General features: G+C 38.1%; 1 protein-coding gene and 1 pseudogene across 4 annotated transcripts in view; one reads left to right on the plus strand and one right to left on the minus strand.

The window, feature by feature from the left end:
• BMPR1A (bone morphogenetic protein receptor type 1A) overlaps window positions 1–22,548 on the plus strand; it is a 140,499-nt gene that overhangs the window by 65,833 nt on the left and 52,118 nt on the right. For all 4 annotated transcript variants that reach the window (XM_022562470.3, XM_022562471.3, XM_089897792.1 and 1 more), the window contains one exon: window positions 14,710–14,824. The gene's annotated coding sequence lies outside the window, so the exon portion shown is untranslated. The remainder of the gene's footprint in view (window positions 1–14,709; window positions 14,825–22,548) is intronic.
• Window positions 21,856–22,543, minus strand: LOC115801499 (ATP synthase F(0) complex subunit f, mitochondrial pseudogene; annotated as a pseudogene).

The following is a 22,548-nucleotide window of genomic DNA, read 5'->3' on the forward strand; positions in this document are numbered from 1 at the left end:
AGAACTGAAACAAGTATTGATATCTGCTATGGACATGGGCTTCAGGGTGGCTGGGAATTTATCATCTGGTTCAGACCATGCATTGATTATTATGTTCCACCACTCTAGAATCTGGGCCCCAGGTGGAACAGTAGCCAGGCACAGTGCACCCTCCCAGCCCCCAACACCCCAGCCTTCCCAGTAAAAAGCCCATCTGAACCTGTACGCCTCCCTCCTTGCATACTGTCAAACCCTGCCAGTCTTTAGAAGGGCCACTTTAAATCCAGCCCACAGTGATCTCTCCACCTGTGAAGCAAGTCTTTTTTATTTCTCAATTGTCGTGTGTGGTGGTACAACAGTATATGTAGTGTCATCTGGTGCTGTTGTTTAAGCTTTAATATATTATGGCTTGACTCCTCAAGTTGATTAAATGTTGCTTGCCAGCAGGGAACTATGTCTAAAATGTTTTAAAATTTACTGTAGTGCCCTCAGAAGTATTATCCAGTAATCTTTCAACCTCAGTACCCTCACTTGCTTATTGATAATAGAGCTGTTCACTGACATTCAAACATATCTAGCTTCACAAACTTAGTCCCTAAAGTACAGGTGTGTTTTGAAGAAGATGGGTAGTCCATAGTCAGGCTGTTGTATTATGTGCATTATATTGGGGTAGTTGCTTCTAATTGTCTGTCTGAAACTCTTCAAAACCTGATGTTGCTTCTCTTTGAAATCTTACTTGATTGCCCTGGTTGTTGTTCATCCTGCTTACAAGCCCCTCCCTTAGGCATGTGACTCACTGATTTAAAAGACAGCGTTGTTCAGTAATTAACTACCTGCCTCTCATCACATAGAAATGAGAACTTAAATGCAGCCTTCCCACCTAAAACTTCCTTCCCTATGTGTTTACGTATCTGTGAACATGAAGCAACACTGTCCTTTTGGAGGAAATATCTGTAGTCCATATCCCACTCCTGTCGGAAATGATTAGTTTGCATGTGCCTGTACAAGTGATGAATTTTATATGAGTGCTCTTAATTGAAAATTGTATTTCTATAATTTCTAGAATGTTGTTTAGTTTCATTGATGCACACGTTTGGATGAATGACAGTTGAATATTTAATGAAGGTAGTTTTTAGTTTTTAATAAAAAGAAAGCCAAATATTGAACACAGGTTAACTGGATTAAATTCTGACCATCAGTACATCCTTAGGTAATAGGATGGTTATCCATTTTAATGATGTGTAATTTTTTTTTTTATGGAAACTACCCATGTTTAAAGAAATTCATTCCATCCTTACTGCCTTGCCTTAGCAATCCTGAAAAATATGGGTATGCATCATTAGGAAGTAAATCTGTTCTGAGAAAGAAATTTTAAAACATTCTTCTATTTGCTAAATAGGACATTTAAAAGTACTGTGTTCTAATATATTGGTATTGCTATATGTATTTAGGCAGTATCAAATAAAATCTTTGTAGGGACTTCCCTGGTGGTCCAGTGGTTAAGAATCTGCCTACCAATGCAGGGGACACAAGTTCGAGCCCTGGTCCAGGAAGATCCCACATGCTGAGGAACAGCTAAGCCCATGTGCCACAACTACTGAAGCCCGAGCGCCTAGAGCCCATGCTGTGCAACAAGAGAAGCGACCACAATGAGAAGCCCACGCACCGCAACAAAGAGTAGCCCCCGCTTACCGCGACTAGAGAAAGCCCGTGCACAGCAATGAAGACCCAGTGCAGCCAAAAATAAATAAATAATAAAAATAAATTAATTATAAAAATTTTTTTAAGTCTTTTACATTATAGTACAGTTGACTTGCTAAACAGTTTTTTTTAGGCCCATATGCCTTTAAATTGATTATGATACTCTGTTTCTGAAGCACAGCTGTAATTCTCAACCTGTTAAGATAAATGTATTTTTCATCCTTTTGAACAACTTACAATTTATAATTTATAGGAAATAAATTTAAAAATTTGCTGATGGAGGAAAGATCTCTGGAACTTCCTTGTAGATCTGTCAATATTTGATGTTTTTTTTTTTTTTTTTTTTTTTTTTGCGGTACGCAGGCCTCTCACTGCTATGGCCTCTCCCGTTCCGCAGCACAGGCTCCGGACGCGCAGGCCCAGCGGCCATGGCTCACGGGCCCAGGCGCTCCGCGGCACGTGGGATCCTCCCGGACCGGGGTACAAACCCACGTCCCCTGCATCGGCAGGCGGACGCTCAACCACTGCGCCACCAGGGAAGCCCTCAATATTTGATTTTAATAATCTCTGTCATACTGACATCGTTTACTAAAAGCTATCTGTAAAATTATAACTCATAACGGATAAAGTACCTCTTTTTCCCCAACTTTTTTACCTTAAAAACTTTTAAATTGACATAATATTTGAACAGATAGTAAATACCCATTTCAGCTATATTTACCAGTTCACTTGCTAACATTTTGCCTCATCTGCTCTCTCTCTCTCTCTTTGTTTATAAAAATACCCACATTTTTTTTTCTGAGCCATTTGAAAGCTGCAATAGCACTGTTTCCACCACCCCTCACCCTTACCCCCTCACCCTTACCCTCATGGTCTTTTATGAAATCTCATCTAGTTTTTTTTTAATAGGATACCCTACATTTACTGTTTGCATTTTTGTATTTCATGACTAAAGATAAAATTTTTTGGAATGAATAATATATAGGTAGTGTTGTGTATATTCTGTTGCATTATCTCAGGAGATGAAGTAATTTTTTTTCTTTTTCATTTTATAATAGTATTTGTTTGGATCTAGTATTTAGCTTAGTATTTGTTTTATTGCTTCTAAAGATTTGTCATATCATGTCCTTAAATTTCAAAATACAATTTTGTAATGCTTATGTCTTAGTTTCTTTAATTAACTTATGATAGATTCCAAAATATAGGAAGTGATATAATAGACATTTGTGTACCTGATACCCAGACTTTAAAAATACTAACATTTAACCATACTTACTTCAGATTAAACTAAAATTTTTATTCTAAAATCTATCCTATATACAAGGGTACATATGATGTAGATGTACATTTTACAAAGTTTTAATAATAAATGAATATGTCTGTCCCAGCCTCCTATCTCAATAAATGTAATGGCATCTTAGAAGCTTTCCAGGCCTCAGGACAATGGCTTCTTCCTTCCCAGAAGAAACCATCATCCTAAATTATTAAATGTTATTCTGTTACTTTTCCTTAAGTTTTTCCACTTTTGTATTTTTTCCTTTAACATACATTTTCCTAGTGTTTACTATTTTTGAGTTTTGTGTGAATGGAGTCATATTGTATATATGTGTTCATCTTGGACCTGTTGGGCTTTTTTGGTTTTCTTCCCCCCCTCTGGCTCTCTCTCCAACCTTCGTTTTTTGTTGTTTTTTTTTTAATTTATGTATTTTATTATTTAATTTTATTTATTTATTTTGGCTGTGTTGGGTCTTTGTTGCTGCGCTCGGGCTTTTCTCTAGTTGCAGAGAGCAGGAGCTACTCTTCATTGTGGTGTGCAGGCTTCTCATTGTGGTGGCTTCTCTTGTTGCGGAGCACGCAGGCTTCAGTAGCTGTGGCACGTGGGCTCAGTAGTTGTGGCTTTCAGGCTCTAGAGCACAGGTTCAGTAGTTGTGGTGCACGGGCTTAGTTGCTCCACAGCTTGTGGGATCTTCGCAGACCAGGGCTCAAACCCATGTCCCCTGCATTGGCAGGCAGATTCTTAACCACTGTGCCACCAGGAAAGCCCTGGACTTGTTGTTGTTCAACATTATGGTTTCGAGATTTCATTCATGTTGACACACTTATCTGAGGTACATTCATTTATACTACTATGTGGTAATTCCATTATATGAATATACTACAGTTTATCCATTTTACTGTTGTTGGACACTTGGGTTTCCTCTAGTGTTTGCTGTTAAGAAAATGCTGCTGTAAATATTCTTGTACATGCTTTCTGGTAGATATGTGCAAAAGGTTCCCCGGATTATATACCTTGAGCTAGAATTTTGGGGTCTTTGGGTATGTAAAATGTCAACATTACTAGGTAGTGGCAAAAAAAACCTTCTTGTAAACAGTTGTACATTAAGCCAAATAAGGAATTAAAGAGAAACAGTTTTGTGAGAAGATGGAGAAACAAAATAATGAGTTCTGTTTCATGTATTTTGAACTTAGCATCTTGTTAGAAATGTTGAGTAGGGATTTGAGGTGTGTTTATAGTTCTTAGCTCCACCCATCTTTGTTTTTTTCCTTGGTTGTCTCATTCAGGTGTCTCATCTATATCCCTTCTCCTTGAAGTGGTCTTATAAAAATTGTTATAATATCACAGCATAAACATTATTTGATCATAATAGAAGATGTGTTCACTTTTTATACCCTCAGTCTCAGGCTGTCATATGCAGCCTTTTTATTTATTTATAAAAATTTATTTATTTATTTATTTTTATTTTTGGCTGTGTTGGGTCTTCGTTTCTGTGTGTGGGCTTTCTCTAGTTGCAGCGAGCGGGGGCCACTCTTCATTGTGGTGCGCGGGTCTCTCACTGTCGCGGCCTCTCTTGTTGCGGAGCACAAGCTCCAGACGCGCAGGCTCAGTAGTTGTGGCTCATGGGCCTAGTTGCTCCGCGGCATGTGGGATCTTCCCAGACCAGGGCTCGAACCCGTGTCCCCTGCATTGGCAGACAGATTCTCAACCACTGCGCCACCAGGGAAGCCCCAGCCTTTTTATTTTTATAGACTTCAAAACATAGAGCTATATTAAGCTAGTACAGGGATGATGTAAATGAAAAGTGGGGAGAGGATACTGTTATTATGAGCAAACATGCATTCTAGGTAGCTGTTAGCAAGGGAAAGAAAACTTGACAAGAAAAAATGGGGATGCAAGCTAAAACAAATAAGCAGACAAGCAAGTAAATAAGTACAGTAAGTCCCCTACATGCGAATCTTCAAGTTGCAAACTTTCAAGGATGCAGATGTGCCCTTGTATGCCAGCTGTTGTACTGTACTACTGTACTTTTCAAGGTACTGAAAGATTAAAAATGTTTTCTTTATTTTTTTGTGTTTGTTTGTTTTTTATGTATTATTTGTCTGAAAAGTATTATAAACTTATTTACAGTATACTATATAGCCGATTGTGTTAGTTGGGTACCTAGGCTAACTTTGTTGGACTTACGAACAAATTGGACTTAACGCTCTCTCGGAAGGGAACTCGTTCGTATGTAGGGGACTTAATCTAAATAAACACAGCACTCTTGGGACCATTTAGAACTGGGGCCAACAGCACTATGTATTAATAGTCCCTGATAATTTCACTATGTTGTAGCATAACTCTGTAATTGGTGTTCATAACGTTAATTCCAAATAATCTTTATTCTTCATTTGCGAAGGTGCAACAATGCACATTTTAGAAGAACTGGTGAACGCTTAGCACTCTAGAATAAATTCCTGATGATTCCTAATAGCAGAAATTTTATTGTTTATATGTAGTATGGTGTGTTTACCTATCAGCTAATAAAACAAATGATCTATGGATAATTTCTCAAAACTCTACAGGAAAAAAATGGGTGATACATATTTCTCTACTGACTGAACTAGATATATTTGGAAAGGAAAAGAAGATGTATCAAATCATTTAAATGTCTTTTACTGTGAATATTACCGTAATAAATTATAGAGAAAATTAAAATGAAAATATAGTAGTGGTTTTTATGCTCCATTGTCAGAAGAATAAATTGAAAAAGACCATACAGGGAGATGATTATTTGGGGGTTCGTTCTGCTGTAGGTGGTTATATCAAACTTGCTACATTTGCTACCCCTAAAACAGATCTGACATCACCTAGGAGTAACTGCTTTTTCCCAGAACCAGAGGGTGAGGGGTACAGAGGGAACTGAAGACCCAGAATTTGGTCTAGGAATTGCTGGTTTCTTTAGACTTTTATTATGGGGATTCATCATTCCCACAGGGTACTGGAAACCACTGCAGAATTGAAGTTGTCTAGCTGATTTGAAAAAAATAATGTATCTTAAATAATCTTTGAACAGTTATTTTGCTATTCCAAATCTAAAGCAGAGGTAAAAATATTTTTAGAAGGTAGAGTTTTTTACATTTTAAATTTTAAAATAATTATAGATTCATAGGAAATTGAAAAAATAATAGTAAGGTGAGGCCCTTGTATCCTTCACCTTCCCCCAGTGGTTACTTCATACATGTAGTGCAGTATAATCCAGAAGTTGACACTGGTACATTTTGTATATATAGTTCTGACCCATTTAAACACTGTGGTGGTAGATGTGTGTAACCACTGCAGCATCAAGACATGGGTTCTGTCCCCACAAAGATCTCCCTTAAGCTACCCACACACTTGCCCCCTGTGGCAACCATTAATCTCTTTTTCATCTCTATGATTTTGTCATTTCGAGAGTGTTTTTTAAATGGAATCATACAGTACATGACCTTTTTTCACTCAGCCTAATCCTTTGAGATCCATCCAAGTTGTATGAATCAATAGTTTATTCTTTTTTATTGCTGAGTAGGATTCCATGGTATGAATGTACCATAGTTTGTTTAACCATTCATCTTTTGAAGGGCATTCTATTTTTTCCAGGTTTTGGCTATTAAAAATAAGGCTGCTGTGAACATTCATGTTCGTTTCTTTGGGACAGCTGCCCAGGAGTGCAGTTGGTTACATGTGAGTGTATATTTAGTTTTTAAAGAAACTTTCAAACCATTTTCCAAGTGGCTATGCCGTTTTATAGTCTCAACAGCAATGTATGAAAGATCCGTTTTCTTCACATTCTTGTCAGCACTTGGTATTGTCACTGTTTTTTATTTTAGCTGTTCGATTAGGTGTGTAGTAATATCTCAGCATAGTCTTAATTTGCATTTCCCTGATGGCTAGTGTTGTTGGCCGTATCTTTTCATGTGCTATCCAGATATCTTCTTCAGTGAAATACTTCTTCATATTCTTTGCCCATTTTCTAGGTGAATTTTTTTAATGTTGAGTTTTGAGATTTCTTTATGTATTCTAGATGAGTCCTTTGTCGTATATATGGATTGCAAATATATTTTCCCAGTCTGTACCTGTGTCTTCATCTTCTTAACAGGGTTTTTTGCAGAGCAAACATTTAAAATTTTGATGAAGTCCAATTTATCCATTTTTTTTCTTTTAGGAATCATCCTTTTGGTGTTTTTCTCCAGTCCCACCCTCTACCCCCAATCCCAGACAGCCTTTAATATATTTTCTGTTTCTATGGACTTGCATATTCTGGAATTTCATATAAATGGAATCATATAATATGAGGTCTTTTATGTCTGGCTTCTTTCTTTCACTTAACAAAATATTTTCAAGGTTCATCCCTGTTATATCTGAATTGGTTCTTATTACGGCTTTTTTATGGCTGAATAGTACTCCATTGGCTGGATATTCCACCTTTTGTTTCTCTGTCCATGAACTGATAGACATTTAGGTTGTTTCCACTTTTTTGGCTGTACTCAGAACAGTTGGTGTGTACCCTTTCAGCCCCTTACCTTCCTCACATTTATTGCATGCATGTGTGCATGCACATACTACTATATGTGTGTATAGTTTTCTTTTTAATAGTGGAGAAGTGACTATTTTATGTTTTTTTTAGTATCTTTATTGGAGTATAATTGCTTTACAATGTTGTATTAGTTTTTGCTGTACAACAAAAAAAGTGAATCAGGTACATGTATACATATATCTCCATATCGCCTCCCTCCCACCCTCCCCATCCCACCCCTCTAGGTCATCACAAAGCACCGAGCTGATCTCCCTGTGCTGTGCAGCAGCTTCCCACTAGCTATCTATTTTACGTTTGGTAGTGTATATATGTCAATGCTACCCTCTCACTTGGTCCCAGCTTCCCCTTCCCCCCTGCCCCGTGTCCTCTAATCTGTTCTCTACGTCTGCATCTTTAAACTTAAGAGTATTTGGGATAGCTTTCCAAGTCAGTACAGACAGATAAGATGTATTTCATTTTTTTTAATGACCATAGAGTGTTCAGTGTGGCTGTTTAACTGATAGTACACTGAAAAACATTTAGGTGACATTGGGTGGCTTCTGTTTTTCTTTCTTAAATGACATTGACAGTAACCATCCTTATACAACTGTCTTTGTGATACAGAGCTCATTTTACCTACTTTTGGATTTTTCTCTTCCCTGTCACTCTTCATCAGTCGCTTATTCAAAAGTATATGGATTACCTCCTGTGTGCTAGTCACCGGACTGTGCTTGTTAAAACACAGGGGACACAGCTGTACTCAGGGGTTGTCTTAATAAAGAAGATATACCTATAAATAGACAATCGTAATTCAGTATGAAAAGTGCTACAATGTGTTATTACCAGACTCCTGTGGAACAACTAGCTACATAAGGAGTGAAGAAGGTTCAACAGAGGAGTTATTTGAGATGGATCTTCGTGAGGACAAATGGAACTTCACTTGACAAAAGATAAAGATAAGAACATTTTGATTTTTGAATTAGAATAGCAAGTGTGAAGAAAGGTAGAAGCAGTAAATAGCCTGGCATGTTTAGGAACAGCGAATAGTTTAACATGGCCAGCAAGAGGCTTTCTGGCAGGGATTGTAGCAGAAGATAAAGCAGGTTAAATAGATTGAAAGCAGACTATAGCATTCTATGAATGTCTTCCTAAAGAATTTGGACTTCATTTTGTACATAATTGGAAATCACTGAAAAATTTTAAAACACACTTGTATTTTTATTATTTCTAATAAAATTTTAGGGTTGTGCTATGAATATTTCAGAACATTTCATCACCGCCCCAAATTTCCCACTTCTACCGCTTGCTCTAGGCAACCACTGCCTTGCTTTCTCTCTCTTTCAATTTGCCTTTTCTGAGTATTTCATATACATGGAATCATACATGTAGTATTTTGCATTTGGCTTCTTTTATTTAGCATATTATTGAGGCGCGTTCGTGTTATAACACGTATCAGTATTTTGTTCCTTTTTATTACTGATAATATTCCACTGTTTGACGGTACTCCCCTTTGTTTATCCGTTCATCAGCTGATGGATGCTTGGATTGCTTCCAGTTCTTTGCTATTGAGTAATGCTGCTGAGAACATTTGTATGAAAGTCTTTTTTTTTGGTGGGGGGTGGGTGGCCACTCCGGGCGACATGTGGGATCTTAGTTCCCACACCAGGGATCAAACCCATGCCCCCTGCATTGGAAATGTAGAGTCTTAACCACTGGACCGCCAGGGAAGTCCCGAATATAAGTCTTTATATAGACACATATTTTCATCTCTCTTGGATAGGTTCCTATGAAGGGAATTTTGGAATTTTGGTGAGTTTATATTTAACTTCTTAAGAAATTACCAAACTGTTGTCCAAAGTGGCTGCATCATTTTACAGCAATGTGTGGAAATTCCAGTTTCTCCACGTCCTTACCAACATTTGGTGTTGTCTGCCTTTTTGATGATGGCCATTCTGTAGTGGTATCTCATTATAGTTTTAATTTGTGTTTCCTAATGACTTATGATGTTTATAATCTTTTCATGATGCACAGTTGTATTTTAGAAACATGAGTGCAGTGCAGAGGCAAGAATGGAGGTGTGTTCCACAAGAGATGGGAGGCTGCACTAGATGTGTATAGAGTTGAGAGAGACAGATTTCAAAGATATATCAGGGTTAGAACAGGCAGCAATAAATAACTGCCCAATATAGTAAGTACAGCAGTGGGATGTGGGACTAGTCACCCAGAGATTTTAACCTTTGACAGGTAGCCAGTGCTGTTATTAGCCAGAAAAGTGAATATGGGTGCATAAACAGTTTTTGTGCTGGTAGATGATGGCTGTTATATTCTGTTCTCTTGATGTGTCACTGGAATAAATATTTAATACAGTTGTATTATAGTATATAGTTTGTATAGTATATAGTATATATTATAATATAGTTTGGAAATATGTATCTAGTTCAAAAGAAGGATCTAGATTAAGATATAAATTTAGGGCTTCCCTGGTGGCGCAGTGGTTGAGCGTCCACCTGCCGGTGCAGGGGACACGGGGTCGTGCCCCGGTCTGGGAAGATCCCACATGCCGCAGAGCGGCTGGGCCCGTGAGCCACGGCCGCTGAACCTGCGCGTCCGGAGCCTGTGCTCCGCAACGGGAGAGGCCACAACAGTGAGAGGCCCGCGTGCCGCAAAAAAAAAAAAAAAAAAAAAAGATATAAATTTAAGAGAGTTACCACTGTATAAATAACAGTTGAATTCATTGAAATAGTGTATCTATCCCTAAATGGCTGTATCCACTGGGTTACTTTTGGTAATTGAAAATTACATAAATAATAAAAGGGTTGAATATACTATAATAAAAAGATCCAAGTTAGTAAAATGATTCTAGGATTATTTCATTCAAGCATAGCAGCATCACCAAGGACCACCCAGGTTTTTTCCATCTTTTAACACTGCCATTCTTTTTCTGTTGGGTTGTCCTCTTAGGCAGTTTCTCTCCTCATGGTCCTAAGATGGCTGCCATTGTTCTGCTTAACAATTCAAACCCAAAGTTACCTGCAAAAAGTACGTGTTTTCACCTGGGTGTCTCTTTTTCATCAGCCTGGGAAAACCTTTCCCAGAAGCTCCCCAGCAAACTTAGTGTCTTGTCTTGTTGTCCAGAATTGCATCAGATGCTTATTGCTAACCCTCTCATTGGCAGGGGGGATGGAAATTGACACTATTGGCTTAGACTAGAGCTTTCTAACCCTGGTGTTAGGCATCCTTTTGTCATATCTCTTTGGAAGAAGCTTTTTTCCCCATGCCTTTTGGTTCTCTGTTCTCTAGACAACTAAGTTTCACATCACTGAGTTTTTGCTATTCAGTACTTCAGATCAGCTAATATTTGTTGAAATCCTACTCTGTGTCATTAGCTGTGCTAAGTTCTAGGATATAGCAATGAATAAGAAAGTTATAGTTTGATACGGAAATATGCTTAAGCGGAAGAGTGCTATCATAGAATTATACACTAAAGTTCATTTGTATTTGGGGTTTAATGCCACTGTTTATATCTTTAGTTTTATGAGAAAAGGCATCTTGAGTTTCAAAATCAAGCTTATATTCAATTTATAAATGAACTTTTGGAACATTTAGAATATAACTTGTTAATACGTTTGACCCCCCTTTCTGTATTAAGTGGATTACATCCTTTATTATAGAAATGCATGATAAACTAATCTAAATTATACTGTTCATTTGAGTTACAGCTAAAACTGTATTATGTTTTTCTGAAGCATAATGTTTGAGTTTTTTAGCTAATGTACTGAAAGTTTTAATAGTAATACCTTTAGTTTAAGAGCCCAACTGAAATGTTTTGTAAAATGATTATTTTGTAATTTGCTATTTTTAAAAATGGTTCTATAATTGCAGCTATGATGTTTACAGCAGTACTTATACAGTATGTGGGGTGCTTTTTATGAATGCTAAGAGAGGGGAAATGAAGAAAGGGGATTTGGAGTGGTGGAAGGAAAAATGTACAATCAGTATTGCTGATTTTGTGAATACTAAGAAATCTACTTTTTGACATCTGGTACAAATAGAAAAGCAATCTTACATTTTGTCTTAGACTGAGTATTTATCAAAAGCATATTTAAAATAGTTCCTTTGCAAATCTTACTAATATAGGAGTTAATAGGTAATGTCTAACACCGCAAAGATAACTAGAATATCCACAATTGATGTTTGTCACTGATGGATTCTGTATGGTTAGTGATCTTTAAAGTATCCCAGTGCTTTAAGATTTAACCACTTTAATAATTTTGAAAACCGAGAGGGATGTGTACATTTTTATGGCAAAAAAAGATTTTTGTAAAGGCAATATGGGATTAAAATGAACTTTTCCCATGTTTGCAAATGCTTATTAACTTTGAGGAAATTCCAGTGTTCGCTCTGAATTACAAAGTACTAGAATATATCCAGAAAGATTCACCTTTCATTTATTATGAGTCATTAAGAAGCTCTAATGTGTTTTTAAAAGAATTACCTTTCCTTAATATGTTTTCTAGAACTAAGAAGCTTGAAAATTTCAGGCACAAAAATCTTTTTTTTTTTTTTTTTTGCGGTACGCGGGCCTCTCACTGCTGTGGCCTCTCCCGTTGCAGAGCACAGGCTCCGGACGCGCAGGCTCAGTGGCCATGGCTCACGGGCCCAGCCGCTCCGCGGCATGTGGGATCTTCCCGACCGGAACACGAACCGGTGTCCCCTGCATCGGCAGGCGGACTCTCAACCACTGTGTCACCAGGGAAGCCCAGGCACAAAATCTTTGGTGAAAATATTAATCCTTACAATTGTTTAGTGTTTGGTTCTGACTGGATCCCTTGTCACTGTTAAACACAGTTTATAGTGCTAAAAGCCTGTGGCAAATTACCTTATAAATTGAGTGATTAAAGTTGTTGCAGGCATTTTGCCTATGTAAATCCTATTTCTGTGCCTGTACATATTTATAGATCTCTGCTTAAAGGACTGTAGTTGCAAAGGTTAGGAAACGGTTTACTTTGACTCACACAATTTCTAGTATGTAAAAAGTGACTTGCAGACCTGAATCGTGAAGCACATCCTGTCCTTTGATTGCCTTTTATTTTCCTCTTAGTAATGAAGTGAAATCTTACTTGGTTTTCCTTAGCCAGTCTTAAATTCAATCCTTAGAAAAGGTTTTCTGAAGTGTATGATTTGTCATGTATTTGTACATATGAGAGAATTGAGGGAGGATAGATAATTCAGAGTCTTGGACTTTGCAGATGGTATATTTGAAGATTCTTTGTGATTATGTATTTTCCTTTTTTTTAAATTAACTTTAGATTTAGCGTAAAGCTTGTAGCTTTTTTTTCACACCAAGGAAGCAGTGTTATAATAAACAATGGTTGATAAGTGGTTTACATGCTAATTTTATTTATTGTTTGATCCATTGTAAATATCTGGTAGAATTAGAATCAGGCCATATTTTTTTTTTAATAAATTTATTTATTTTTGGCTGTGTTGGATCTTCATTGCTGCACGCGGGCTTTCTATAGTTGTGGCGATTGGGGGCTATTCTTCGTTGCGGTGCGTGGGCTTCTCATTGCGGTTGGCATCTCTTGTTGCAGAGCGTGGGCTGTAGGCACACGGGCTTCAGTAGTTGTGGAGCACGGGCTCAGTAGTTGTGACTCATGGGCTCTAGGGCGCACGGGCCTAGTTGCTCCGCAGCATGTGGGGATCTTCCCAGACCAGGGCTCGAACCCATGTCCCCTGCATTGGCAGGCAGATTCTTAACCACTGCGCCACCAGGGAAGTACGAATGCGGGCCATATATTTTTAAACATAGTCACTTTGATGGACTATTTAAAACTTTATGAGACTAGGTTAATCTGAGCTTTGTTTAATGTAGTGATTGCCTCCCCTCTCTTCCATACACCCTTAGGGAAGAACGGAGTTATTGGCAAAGAATGGCTTTGGAGGAAAATCTTTATGCCATTTCTAAAGTGGAAACACAATGCATTTATTTTTTGATTAGTATAAGGTAAATTTTTTAAGACTATGATTATCTCAGAGAAAAAAAAACACCTAAATACCAGGTCTCCATTACTGCTCTCCCTGATTTCTCTGAGTGATGGTCTAAGAGTTTTATAGTCATATGAATACCCTGAAAAATGTCAGGGGTCTGGTGAAGTTGTAGGTGACTAGTGCATTGAGAAGACTGTTAAAAGGCTTCTAAATGCAGACAGAGCATTACTAATTGCTTTCAGGGTCAGTCTGTCTTTAGTTGGACCATGAAAGATTTAGCATGGCCCTATGGCAGCCTGTCTGCTGAGTGGAGACTCTTGTCCGTAAGAAAGGCTATCTGATATGCTAGACCGTTTCAGGTTGCCCCAGTTTACATGAATTTAGTCATTATTGCCAAGACTACTAAACCTCAGTGTGACACAAGTGATACTTTGAAATGGGCTTGAAGACAAAGGCATTTTGACCTTGCAGTGGGACATAAGTAATATTCATACAGCTTAAAATTTTTCTTTTTAAAATATGAAACAGAATACTGTACTATTTGACATTTCAGTTAAAAGATACATTCAATGAAATTATTTTTATGATCTGTAAGTAAACAGCACACCTGCCTTTCAGTAAATTAAAATTTTTAACGTTTTTCCTCGTTTAGATTTATGAACGTTGTCTCTTAAAGCAGTAGGGTACTAATGCAGTAGTAACACAGTTGAAACCTATGCCATGGACTTAGACCAAGCAGTGCAATTAATTCTTGACCCTCACAATTCCTAATGTTCTAGGCTGAAGTTTGAAATTAAAACTGCTTACTGAGACTTTGTGATAGAAAGTGAAATACTGGCTGGGTGGTCCAATTTTTGTTCAAGTAGGAATCTGAATATTGTAGAATTGTAAATTTTAGTGCTGCTTCTGGCTGTTATCATTTTTCAATTTGAGATGTGATTTTTTTTTCTTCAAAAGCTTAGGCCGATGACAGAAATTTTACATGTGAGTAATTTTTTCTGCAGAACTACTAGGTTGTAAAGTTGAAAATACTCAAAATGTGAAACTTCTTTGGGCAGAAGTTTGTAAAGTGATAGATTTCTAAAGTACTGTAGAAGTTTTCGTTGACTTTACATTGAAAATGTATAGTTTTATGCATGATAAAATTTTGGTATTTCTTCTACATGTGTTATTCTGACAAATAAACATTCTTTCAGTCTTGAATATGTTCCTTTTTTCTAAACAGATTTATGAAAATATGCATCAGTTTAATACTGTCTTGGAATTCATGAGATGGAAGCATAGGTCAAAGCTGTTTGGAGAAAATTGGAAGTACAGTTTTATCTAGCCACATCTCTGAGGTAAGAAAAAGACTTTTAAGAAAATAATTAGAATAATATGAAAATTCTCATTTCTTAACAATTGAAAATAGTCCTTCTGTATTACCACTGCAGCTTTATGTTAGCTTCTTTATTTTTTAATCACCTTCCTTATGAGTTCATAAGTATCAATAGTTATATTTTTCTCTCCTTATAAATGTTGAACCTCTTCAGGAGTAAAAAGTATTTATTACTAATACACCTTTCTTTAATTGTAGCAAATAAGCATTAAATGATGTATGTAATAATTTCTTTCCTCTCATGATGACAAAACAGGTTAGAATGGAAGATTATATTAAAATGAATGTTTACATTATTCTGAAACTTTCACATATTTAGAATTTAGGATAAAATTGTTACTTTGAATAATAGATCTTTGGAGGTAGAATTTATTCAAAGAAGTGGGAACTGCAGTAACATAAGGGACAGGGGAGAAGAAGTCATTCTAAGACAATATGTACAGAGAAATCAAGTTCATTATTTTCAAATCCATAGAGACAGATTATCAGGTAAAAGGTTTAATCCTTCACGGATCTGTACTTTAAAAAAATAAAAACCAGGGGGCTTCCCTGGTGGCGCAGTGGTTGGGAGTCTGCCTGCCGATGCAGGGGACACGGGTTCGTGCCCCAGTCTGGGAGGATCCCACATGCCGCGGTGCGGCTGGGCCCGTGAGCCATGGCCGCTGAGCCTGCACGTCCGGAGCCTGTGCTCCGCAGTGGGAGAGGCCACAACAGTGAGAGGCCCACGTACCGCACAAAGAAGTAAAAAATAAAAACCAGAACATACACTTTTGTGAAGTGGTCTATACTTTTTCCTCTTTAAATAGTAGGTTCTGCTTCCTTATAGCATTCATTCATCATCCTTCTATCCCTTCCAAGCTGGTCTATTTGTTCTTTTGAGAAATATTCATGACTTTCTAATTGTCTTTTTTTAGGTTTCATACTCTTTAATCACTGTAGTAGTTGCCATTTTTCCTTTCATGAAATGGTGCTGGCTTCTATGACCCTGTGCTCTTCTAGTTCTACTTCCTTAATTACTCCTTCAAAATTTTTTTCTTTCTTCTCCTATTATTTTTTTAATTAAAGAATAGTTGTCCTCCTATGATTAAATAATGACCGTCCCTAAGGTTTTATAATCGAAATTCTTGTTTTTCCTTTTTATGTCTTTCCTAATCTCTTGATTTCAGCAATTACCTCTAAAATGATCTCTCTCAACATCATATCTCTGCTGTGACACTTTTCTAAGATTTGACACGTATTTTCAACTGCTTGCTTCACACTCAGTGTTCCCATTTCTATTACTGGACCTCTTTGTCACCCACGCTCAAAGTCTCAGTGCCAGATCTGATTCTTCATCTTTTCCTTCCTACTCTTAATAAGAGATCAGTCCTATCAATTTTACCTCTATAATATATCATGAATGTTTTCATCATCTCCTTTCTAATCTCCTCGTCATCATCCAAGTTTAAGTTCTTATATCACATTTCATCTGAAATATTGCAGGACTTTTCCCACTTTGTGCCTCTCCTCACTCTCTTTTCCATCTGTGTGTTGCTACCAGCTTAAATTTTCTCAGAGGTAATTCTGCATGTTCCGTCAGTAACTCTTTGTTAGCCTACCAAAGTAAGGACAAACTCCTCTGGTAATAAAGTCTCTCAACAGTGTAGCATTAAGTGAGTGACAGCTTTGCCTGCATCCGTCCATTTCTTTCTCCCTTTAAACACTTACTAAACACCTACTCTACTGCAGGTACTGTGTTAGGTGCCGAGAATATGCAACATTCGGTAAAATGAGCTCCTTACTTTACTCTCAAAAAATAATCCGTTTAGAGATGAGTATACAAAGAGTTAATGCGAGTGCAACTTGAAAAGTGCTATATGAAATTGGAAAAGTGTATTGGTATCATCTAGAAAGGCTCCACCAACATTGTTAGAGGCGAGAATTGTCAGGGAGGCTTCACATAGGGAATGGCATTTGAGTAGAGTTTTAAAGGATAAGTAGAAGATTGCTGAGTGTAATTTGGAGGCAGTAGAATTTCATGCATAGAGCCCAGTGTAAGCAGGGGAAACTTGAAATGTATAGAGTGTGCAAAAGACAGAAGAAATCATTTTGTATGGTTTGAATTCAGGACGGGAGAGAGGGTTTGAGGGACAAGGCTGGAAGAGAGCTTGTTTGTGAAGAACTCTGGATGCCATGATGAGGAGTTTAGACTTCCTTTTGTGAGTAGTTGGCAGTCTTTGAAAAATTTTAACAGAGGTATTTTGGATCATAATCTTGCTTTGTTACAATTAGCATGGCAGTGATGTGAATGATAGTTTGGAAGGGGGAGATACCAAAAGCAGAGAGACAATTAGGATACTCTTAATTGTTGCAAGCAAGAAATAATGAGAATCTTGATCAAGGTAGGGATCAACTTACCTGAAATTATGAAAAACTTTAAGCATTGATTATTTAGCAAATGTTTAATTTTCTTCTTCTATACCCCTTGCATGTATGATACTCTTCAGCCGATGATTTGAAATTGTCCTGTTTTTTCTCCCTTCTGCTCATATTATTTTTTCTCTAGGCATGTTTTTCCCTCTTTATCTAGTTTAAGGTCCCAGAGCACTTATTTTTGTCCTTCAGAATATTACTTTTTTGGGTCCCTCTTAAATTATGTAACAACAAGTCACAAAGGAGGAATCAGAAAATAAAAAACATGGTCCCCAACCTCTGCTTATAGTCATATCAGTAAAGTATGTATATAAGTAATACAAGTAATGATAACCAGCATCGCCAGGTGAAAGTGATAAATGTCAAAGGAGTCATTTATTACTTCCAGTCAGAATTCTCTAGCACTGAGAAGTACAGATAGAACATAGAAGAGGTTATTTGATCTGGGCTTTGAAAGATGAGTAGAATTTGATAGGTAAAGAAAGAATTAAAAGATGTTTCTGGAAAAGCTGATTGATAGAAAATGGATATTTCCATAGGAGTGTAGAAGAGGTCTTGGAGAGGGTAGGAAGTATGAAAACTATATTTTAGGGGAATTACTCTAGCAGTGATGTATGAACAAACATCATTAGAGAAATGGAGTGAGGAGTCAGGGATCTTGGAAGGCTGTAGGAGTAGTTAGGCATGAGGTAATCAGAATTCAGTCAGAGTGGTGATAGTGGAAATAGAAAAGAAGGACTAAATGGAGTAGGGTATGTTATGAAGGAAGAAGGGACACTGATTTGTGACTAGATGTTGAAAAGAGATGATGATGCCCACATTTTTTATCTGGAAAGCAGGGATAATATTGGGCATCGTTAATAGCAAACATAAGTAATTCTTCAAATCTAGTTAAATCCGAGTTTTCTAAGTTTAAAGAAACACTAAAGTTGATGTTCTGCTGTATTGTTGGCCTCCTCACTTGCTTACATACAGCAAATATTTTTGCACATTGTTGTTCAAGCCTTAGCATGCTGAAAAGGAGGTATTGTGAAAAAAGCAAAGTATTGTCTCTTTAGAAGAGTAGTTTTTAGAGAAATAAATACTATTCTGCTCATTTGTCTCTTTCGTTATTATTTTAAATGCTATATAAGATTTAGTAAAATTTAAGAATGTTTAAAGTATTTCTGCAGGTATAATTCTGACACTTACTGAAAGATGGTATCTCATTTAATAGAATTATTGCTAAATGAATGGAGACCTGTGAAGACGCTCATTAAGCAGAATTTGATGGTTCCGCTTTCACGAATAAACATTAGTATGATAACGTCCTTAGAGAAATACCTTATAGTGAGGTAATATTACCTTATAATATAAAACTAACTACTTTTAATGCTTTTATTAAAGTTCTTTTCAACTCTTAATTGATAGTTGATTTAGGGCTTTGCCATATTCAAAAATATTTCAACACTATGTTGAAAATAAAGTAGTCACTATTTGTTTTGTAATTACGCATTGTGTAAAATTGGAAAACATCACATTATTGAGGAAGGAAACATCACATTAAGAAAAGGCTTTATGATTAAACTATATTTTCAAGTTATTTTCTCTAACATAAATTTGGTTAAGCTCTCAAATTAATTAATATTTATACCATATATATTGTGTATGCATGTGTGTGTATAGATATATACGTATGTATATTTTAAGACCTCCCCTATCATTCTTATCTCAGAACAGTCCCAACAGTGTTTCCCAGAGTGTTGAGTGTGTATCACTGGTAGTATTCAGAATGATTTTAGGTGGCACACAGATGAATCTGTAAGCTTTTCCAGTTATATATTTATTGTGACAAGTAATATTTAACGTAGTGACAATTATGTTCACCTTTATTTTCTCTCTGTTTTGAATTCTGGTTCAGAAATTAGAGTTAATCATACCTTCAATTTATCGCAGTAAAATTACTATCTTTGTTCTTTATAAGGCCCTTGAGTTGATATATTTTATTTTGTCTTCTTTATTCTTGACTTCCACTCCCATTTTCCTTTCCTTCTGCCATAGGAAACAATTCTAATTTGTTTGCTCTATATCTTTGAGTGAATGTATCTTTCTAAAACATAGTGTTGTCGGTGTGTATGTGTTTAATTGACTTAATTAGGCTTTGTTACAGATATTCTGCCCTTTTTTTTCCCCACTATTTTCTTTAGCACCAGAAAGTTATATCTCTCCATGTTGCTGTGTACATTCTTACTTGTTGCTTCTACCTGATGTTTAGTTTCCCATAGTGTACTGCACTACATTCTTCTACTTAGAGGCAACACACTCTTCTTCAAAGCACAGGCAGTGGAGCAAAGTTTCTTCAGTTTGAGTTCTAACTGCACCACGTCTTAGTTTGGGTTTCTTTGAAAGTAGAGCCTGAGAAAGGGACTTATGGCTTGGGTAGTTTATTTGGGAGATGATCTAAAGAAGCAGAAATGAGAGAATGGGAAAAGTGAGAGAGAGAAGAAAGTAAAGTTACATAAAATTTGTTCATGAGCTAGTTATCACTGTGAGCAACTGGGATTCAATTTCCTTGGGTACCTTCTGAATGCACCTCAGCATTGTCCCACCAAAGGACGGACAGGAGCTTGGGACATTTATCCACTGACTTTCATCTTTTGTTAATTGAGGATGGCTCCTGGAGCTCTAACTCTAGCACTTGTGTAGTTGTGCCTATATACTGCTGAGCCGTCGTCTTTGGGTTTGGAGGAAGCCCTGAGAAGCAAAACAGAGCAGTGCCTTGGCTCACACTTGATGTCAGATGCTGTTGGACAGTGCATAGATCTGTCCACTGCAGCTGTAACAAGGAAAGGTAGGCTGAGCACTGCAAGTGTCTGCCACCCCTTTTATTATGCAGATTACCTCGTGTTCTGTTAAGTCCACTCTGTCACTGACCCTTCAGAGTGGTGGCTGGTTGTAATTGCTAAAAGCAGTCTCTAAAACAGGAGGGTTAGGGGAACATGCTGTAGTCCCTCTACTGCAGCTGTTCCTGAGGCCATAATTGATCCTGTAATCTGTGGGATAGTGGTGCTGTCCATGGGGTATATTGTGGGCGGGAAAGGCAAACCCACATCTGGAGTCAGTGTCAGTTCTGCACTTGCATGTGTTAGTTGGCATTCCACAGCAGCAGTAATTAGGTCACCTTCATGAGAAGGAAACCATGCTGCTGGGCCTTTGTAAAGCCTTCCTTTCTGTCACTAGGGCTCCTCCATTCACAGCCCTATTGCTTAAGCATTGAGGTGGTCGAGAGCAGAAGCTGGCTGATGTCCACTGACAAGTCACTCCGTCTGTAGTTGGGATGCAGTTAAATGCACCTTCCCTCTTGGTGCTTTGTGGTGGGCATTAACATAAGACATAGAAGATTGGCACTTTGTGCTGACTCCCACAGAACCATCGACATGCCTCTTCTCCAAATTCTTTCTCTTATTTTCCAGTTTGTTGTTTTTTTTTTTGTGGTACGCGGGCCTCTCACTGTTGTGGCCTCTCCCGTTGCGGAGCACAGGCTCCGGACGCACAGGCTCAGCGGCCATGGCTCACGGGCCCAGCCACTCCGCGGCATGTGGGATCTTCCCGGACCAGGGCACGAACCCGTGTCCCTGCATCAGCAGGCGGACTCTCAACCACTGCGCCGCCAGGGAAGTCCCTCTTATTTTCCAGTTTTGCCCCTTCTATCCCCCTAACCAGTCAGCCATACCATTTGCCACTCCCAAGGAGTCCATGTTTTCCCTTCTCTGGTCACTTCTCCCTGCGCCATACCCACTGAGAGAATTTCTACCTCATCATTGTCTTTCAGAGCCATCCAAATAGGGCTGTAGAGTAGTAGTAATCCATTTTTTATTTGTTTCTGTTAACCAGGCCCCAGGTGTTTTTTTTTTTTTTTTTTTTTGTCATTGGCCACCAGTAACCTACCATAAAGTCATTGGTGTGAGCAGAAGTAAAGATACCAGTATGGTAGAGGTAGGTGACATGAAGCTCTGGGCCACCTCTTGTAGTTTAGTAGTGCCTTCTGGACCTGCCTAGGTCCTATTACATTGCACAGTGGATTGCTGCTGTGCCTAACCTTGTGACTTGGTGGATCATGATGGGTAGTTCTGGTCACTAAACCTTAATGTTTCATGGTTGGGAACTCTGCTAGGGCCCAATATCATGCCAGGACCTACACTTTTCATGCAGTGTTGTAGAAGTTATGTGCTTGCTTCAGAAAATCTAGAGGGCTGTGCTGCAACTCTCCTACTGGAACTTGCCAGAGAATTGACATGGCGTCCGTTTACCACAGATGTCTCTAATACCTTTGCATCTGAGCATCAGGGCAGCTTGCACCAGAGCTTGATCTGCTGAGAGCCTCTTCTCCTCTAGATCCTAATCAAAACTGGCAGCCTTCTGAGTCACCCAGTCTCTTCTCTTTTTTAATTTAAAAAATTTTTTAAATGTACCAGTCATCTTTCATTGGGCATTAATTCTCAGGGTGTAATAGGATTCAGCAAAGATCAAGTTCTTCAAAGAGAGGTTCAGGGCAAAGATGGTCATGGTAAGGACTGCAGAGAGCACCCTTCACGTGGGGCCCTCATCAGTGGTTCTTGCGCAGCTGTTCATGTTTGAGTTCCTTGTAAGAAACGCAGTAGTTGAAAAGCAGGTCAGCTTCCAGCACCATAGAAACCCCCAGGGTGCTCCCTTTGTTTATATTGACATACTTGTTGTCATACTGGTAGTAACCTCTTTGAAACGCTCTGATGGTGCCTTTGGGGGTGAAATCTTGCGTCAGTATCCAGTTTGGCAGATCCTTTATTTTGACATCCATGAGTTTCTTCTCCACTGGTACAACTAACACCGTCTTGTTGTCTTGGATATTCACTGTCACTCAATCCTTTCTAATAGTTCCGTTTAACTAGAAGCCGCTGTTCTGATTTTCAGCTTAGCCTTCCCTCCGTTTGCTGAATTCCCTTTAAATGAATTGTATTTTTTTATGCCCATTCCGGGGCTTTGGGTTCCCTAAGCACTCATTTAGTTCTGGCTATAGGCATCTGTTATTCAGTGGCAAACCAATAGGCATGAAAGTCAGAGTTGTTTCTGTCCTGTGGACTGATAACAAGGGGGCCGACAAATTGTTGCCCATTTCTTGAAGCTCTGGGAGCAGTCCGCAGGGCTTCCAGGCACTCCCGACTGCAAGATCTGTTAGCAGTGTGGCAGACGAGAGTTGCTTCTGCGTCTGCTGAGATCTGTTAGATGGAGCAGCCTTTTGAGGGTCCAGCATTGCAG

The sequence above is a fragment of the Delphinapterus leucas genome, chromosome 16 (assembly GCF_059928025.1).
Source record: "Delphinapterus leucas isolate spDelLeu-1000000601 "Yukka" chromosome 16, BTC_Dleu_Yukka2, whole genome shotgun sequence".
Lineage (NCBI taxonomy): Eukaryota > Metazoa > Chordata > Mammalia > Artiodactyla > Monodontidae > Delphinapterus > Delphinapterus leucas.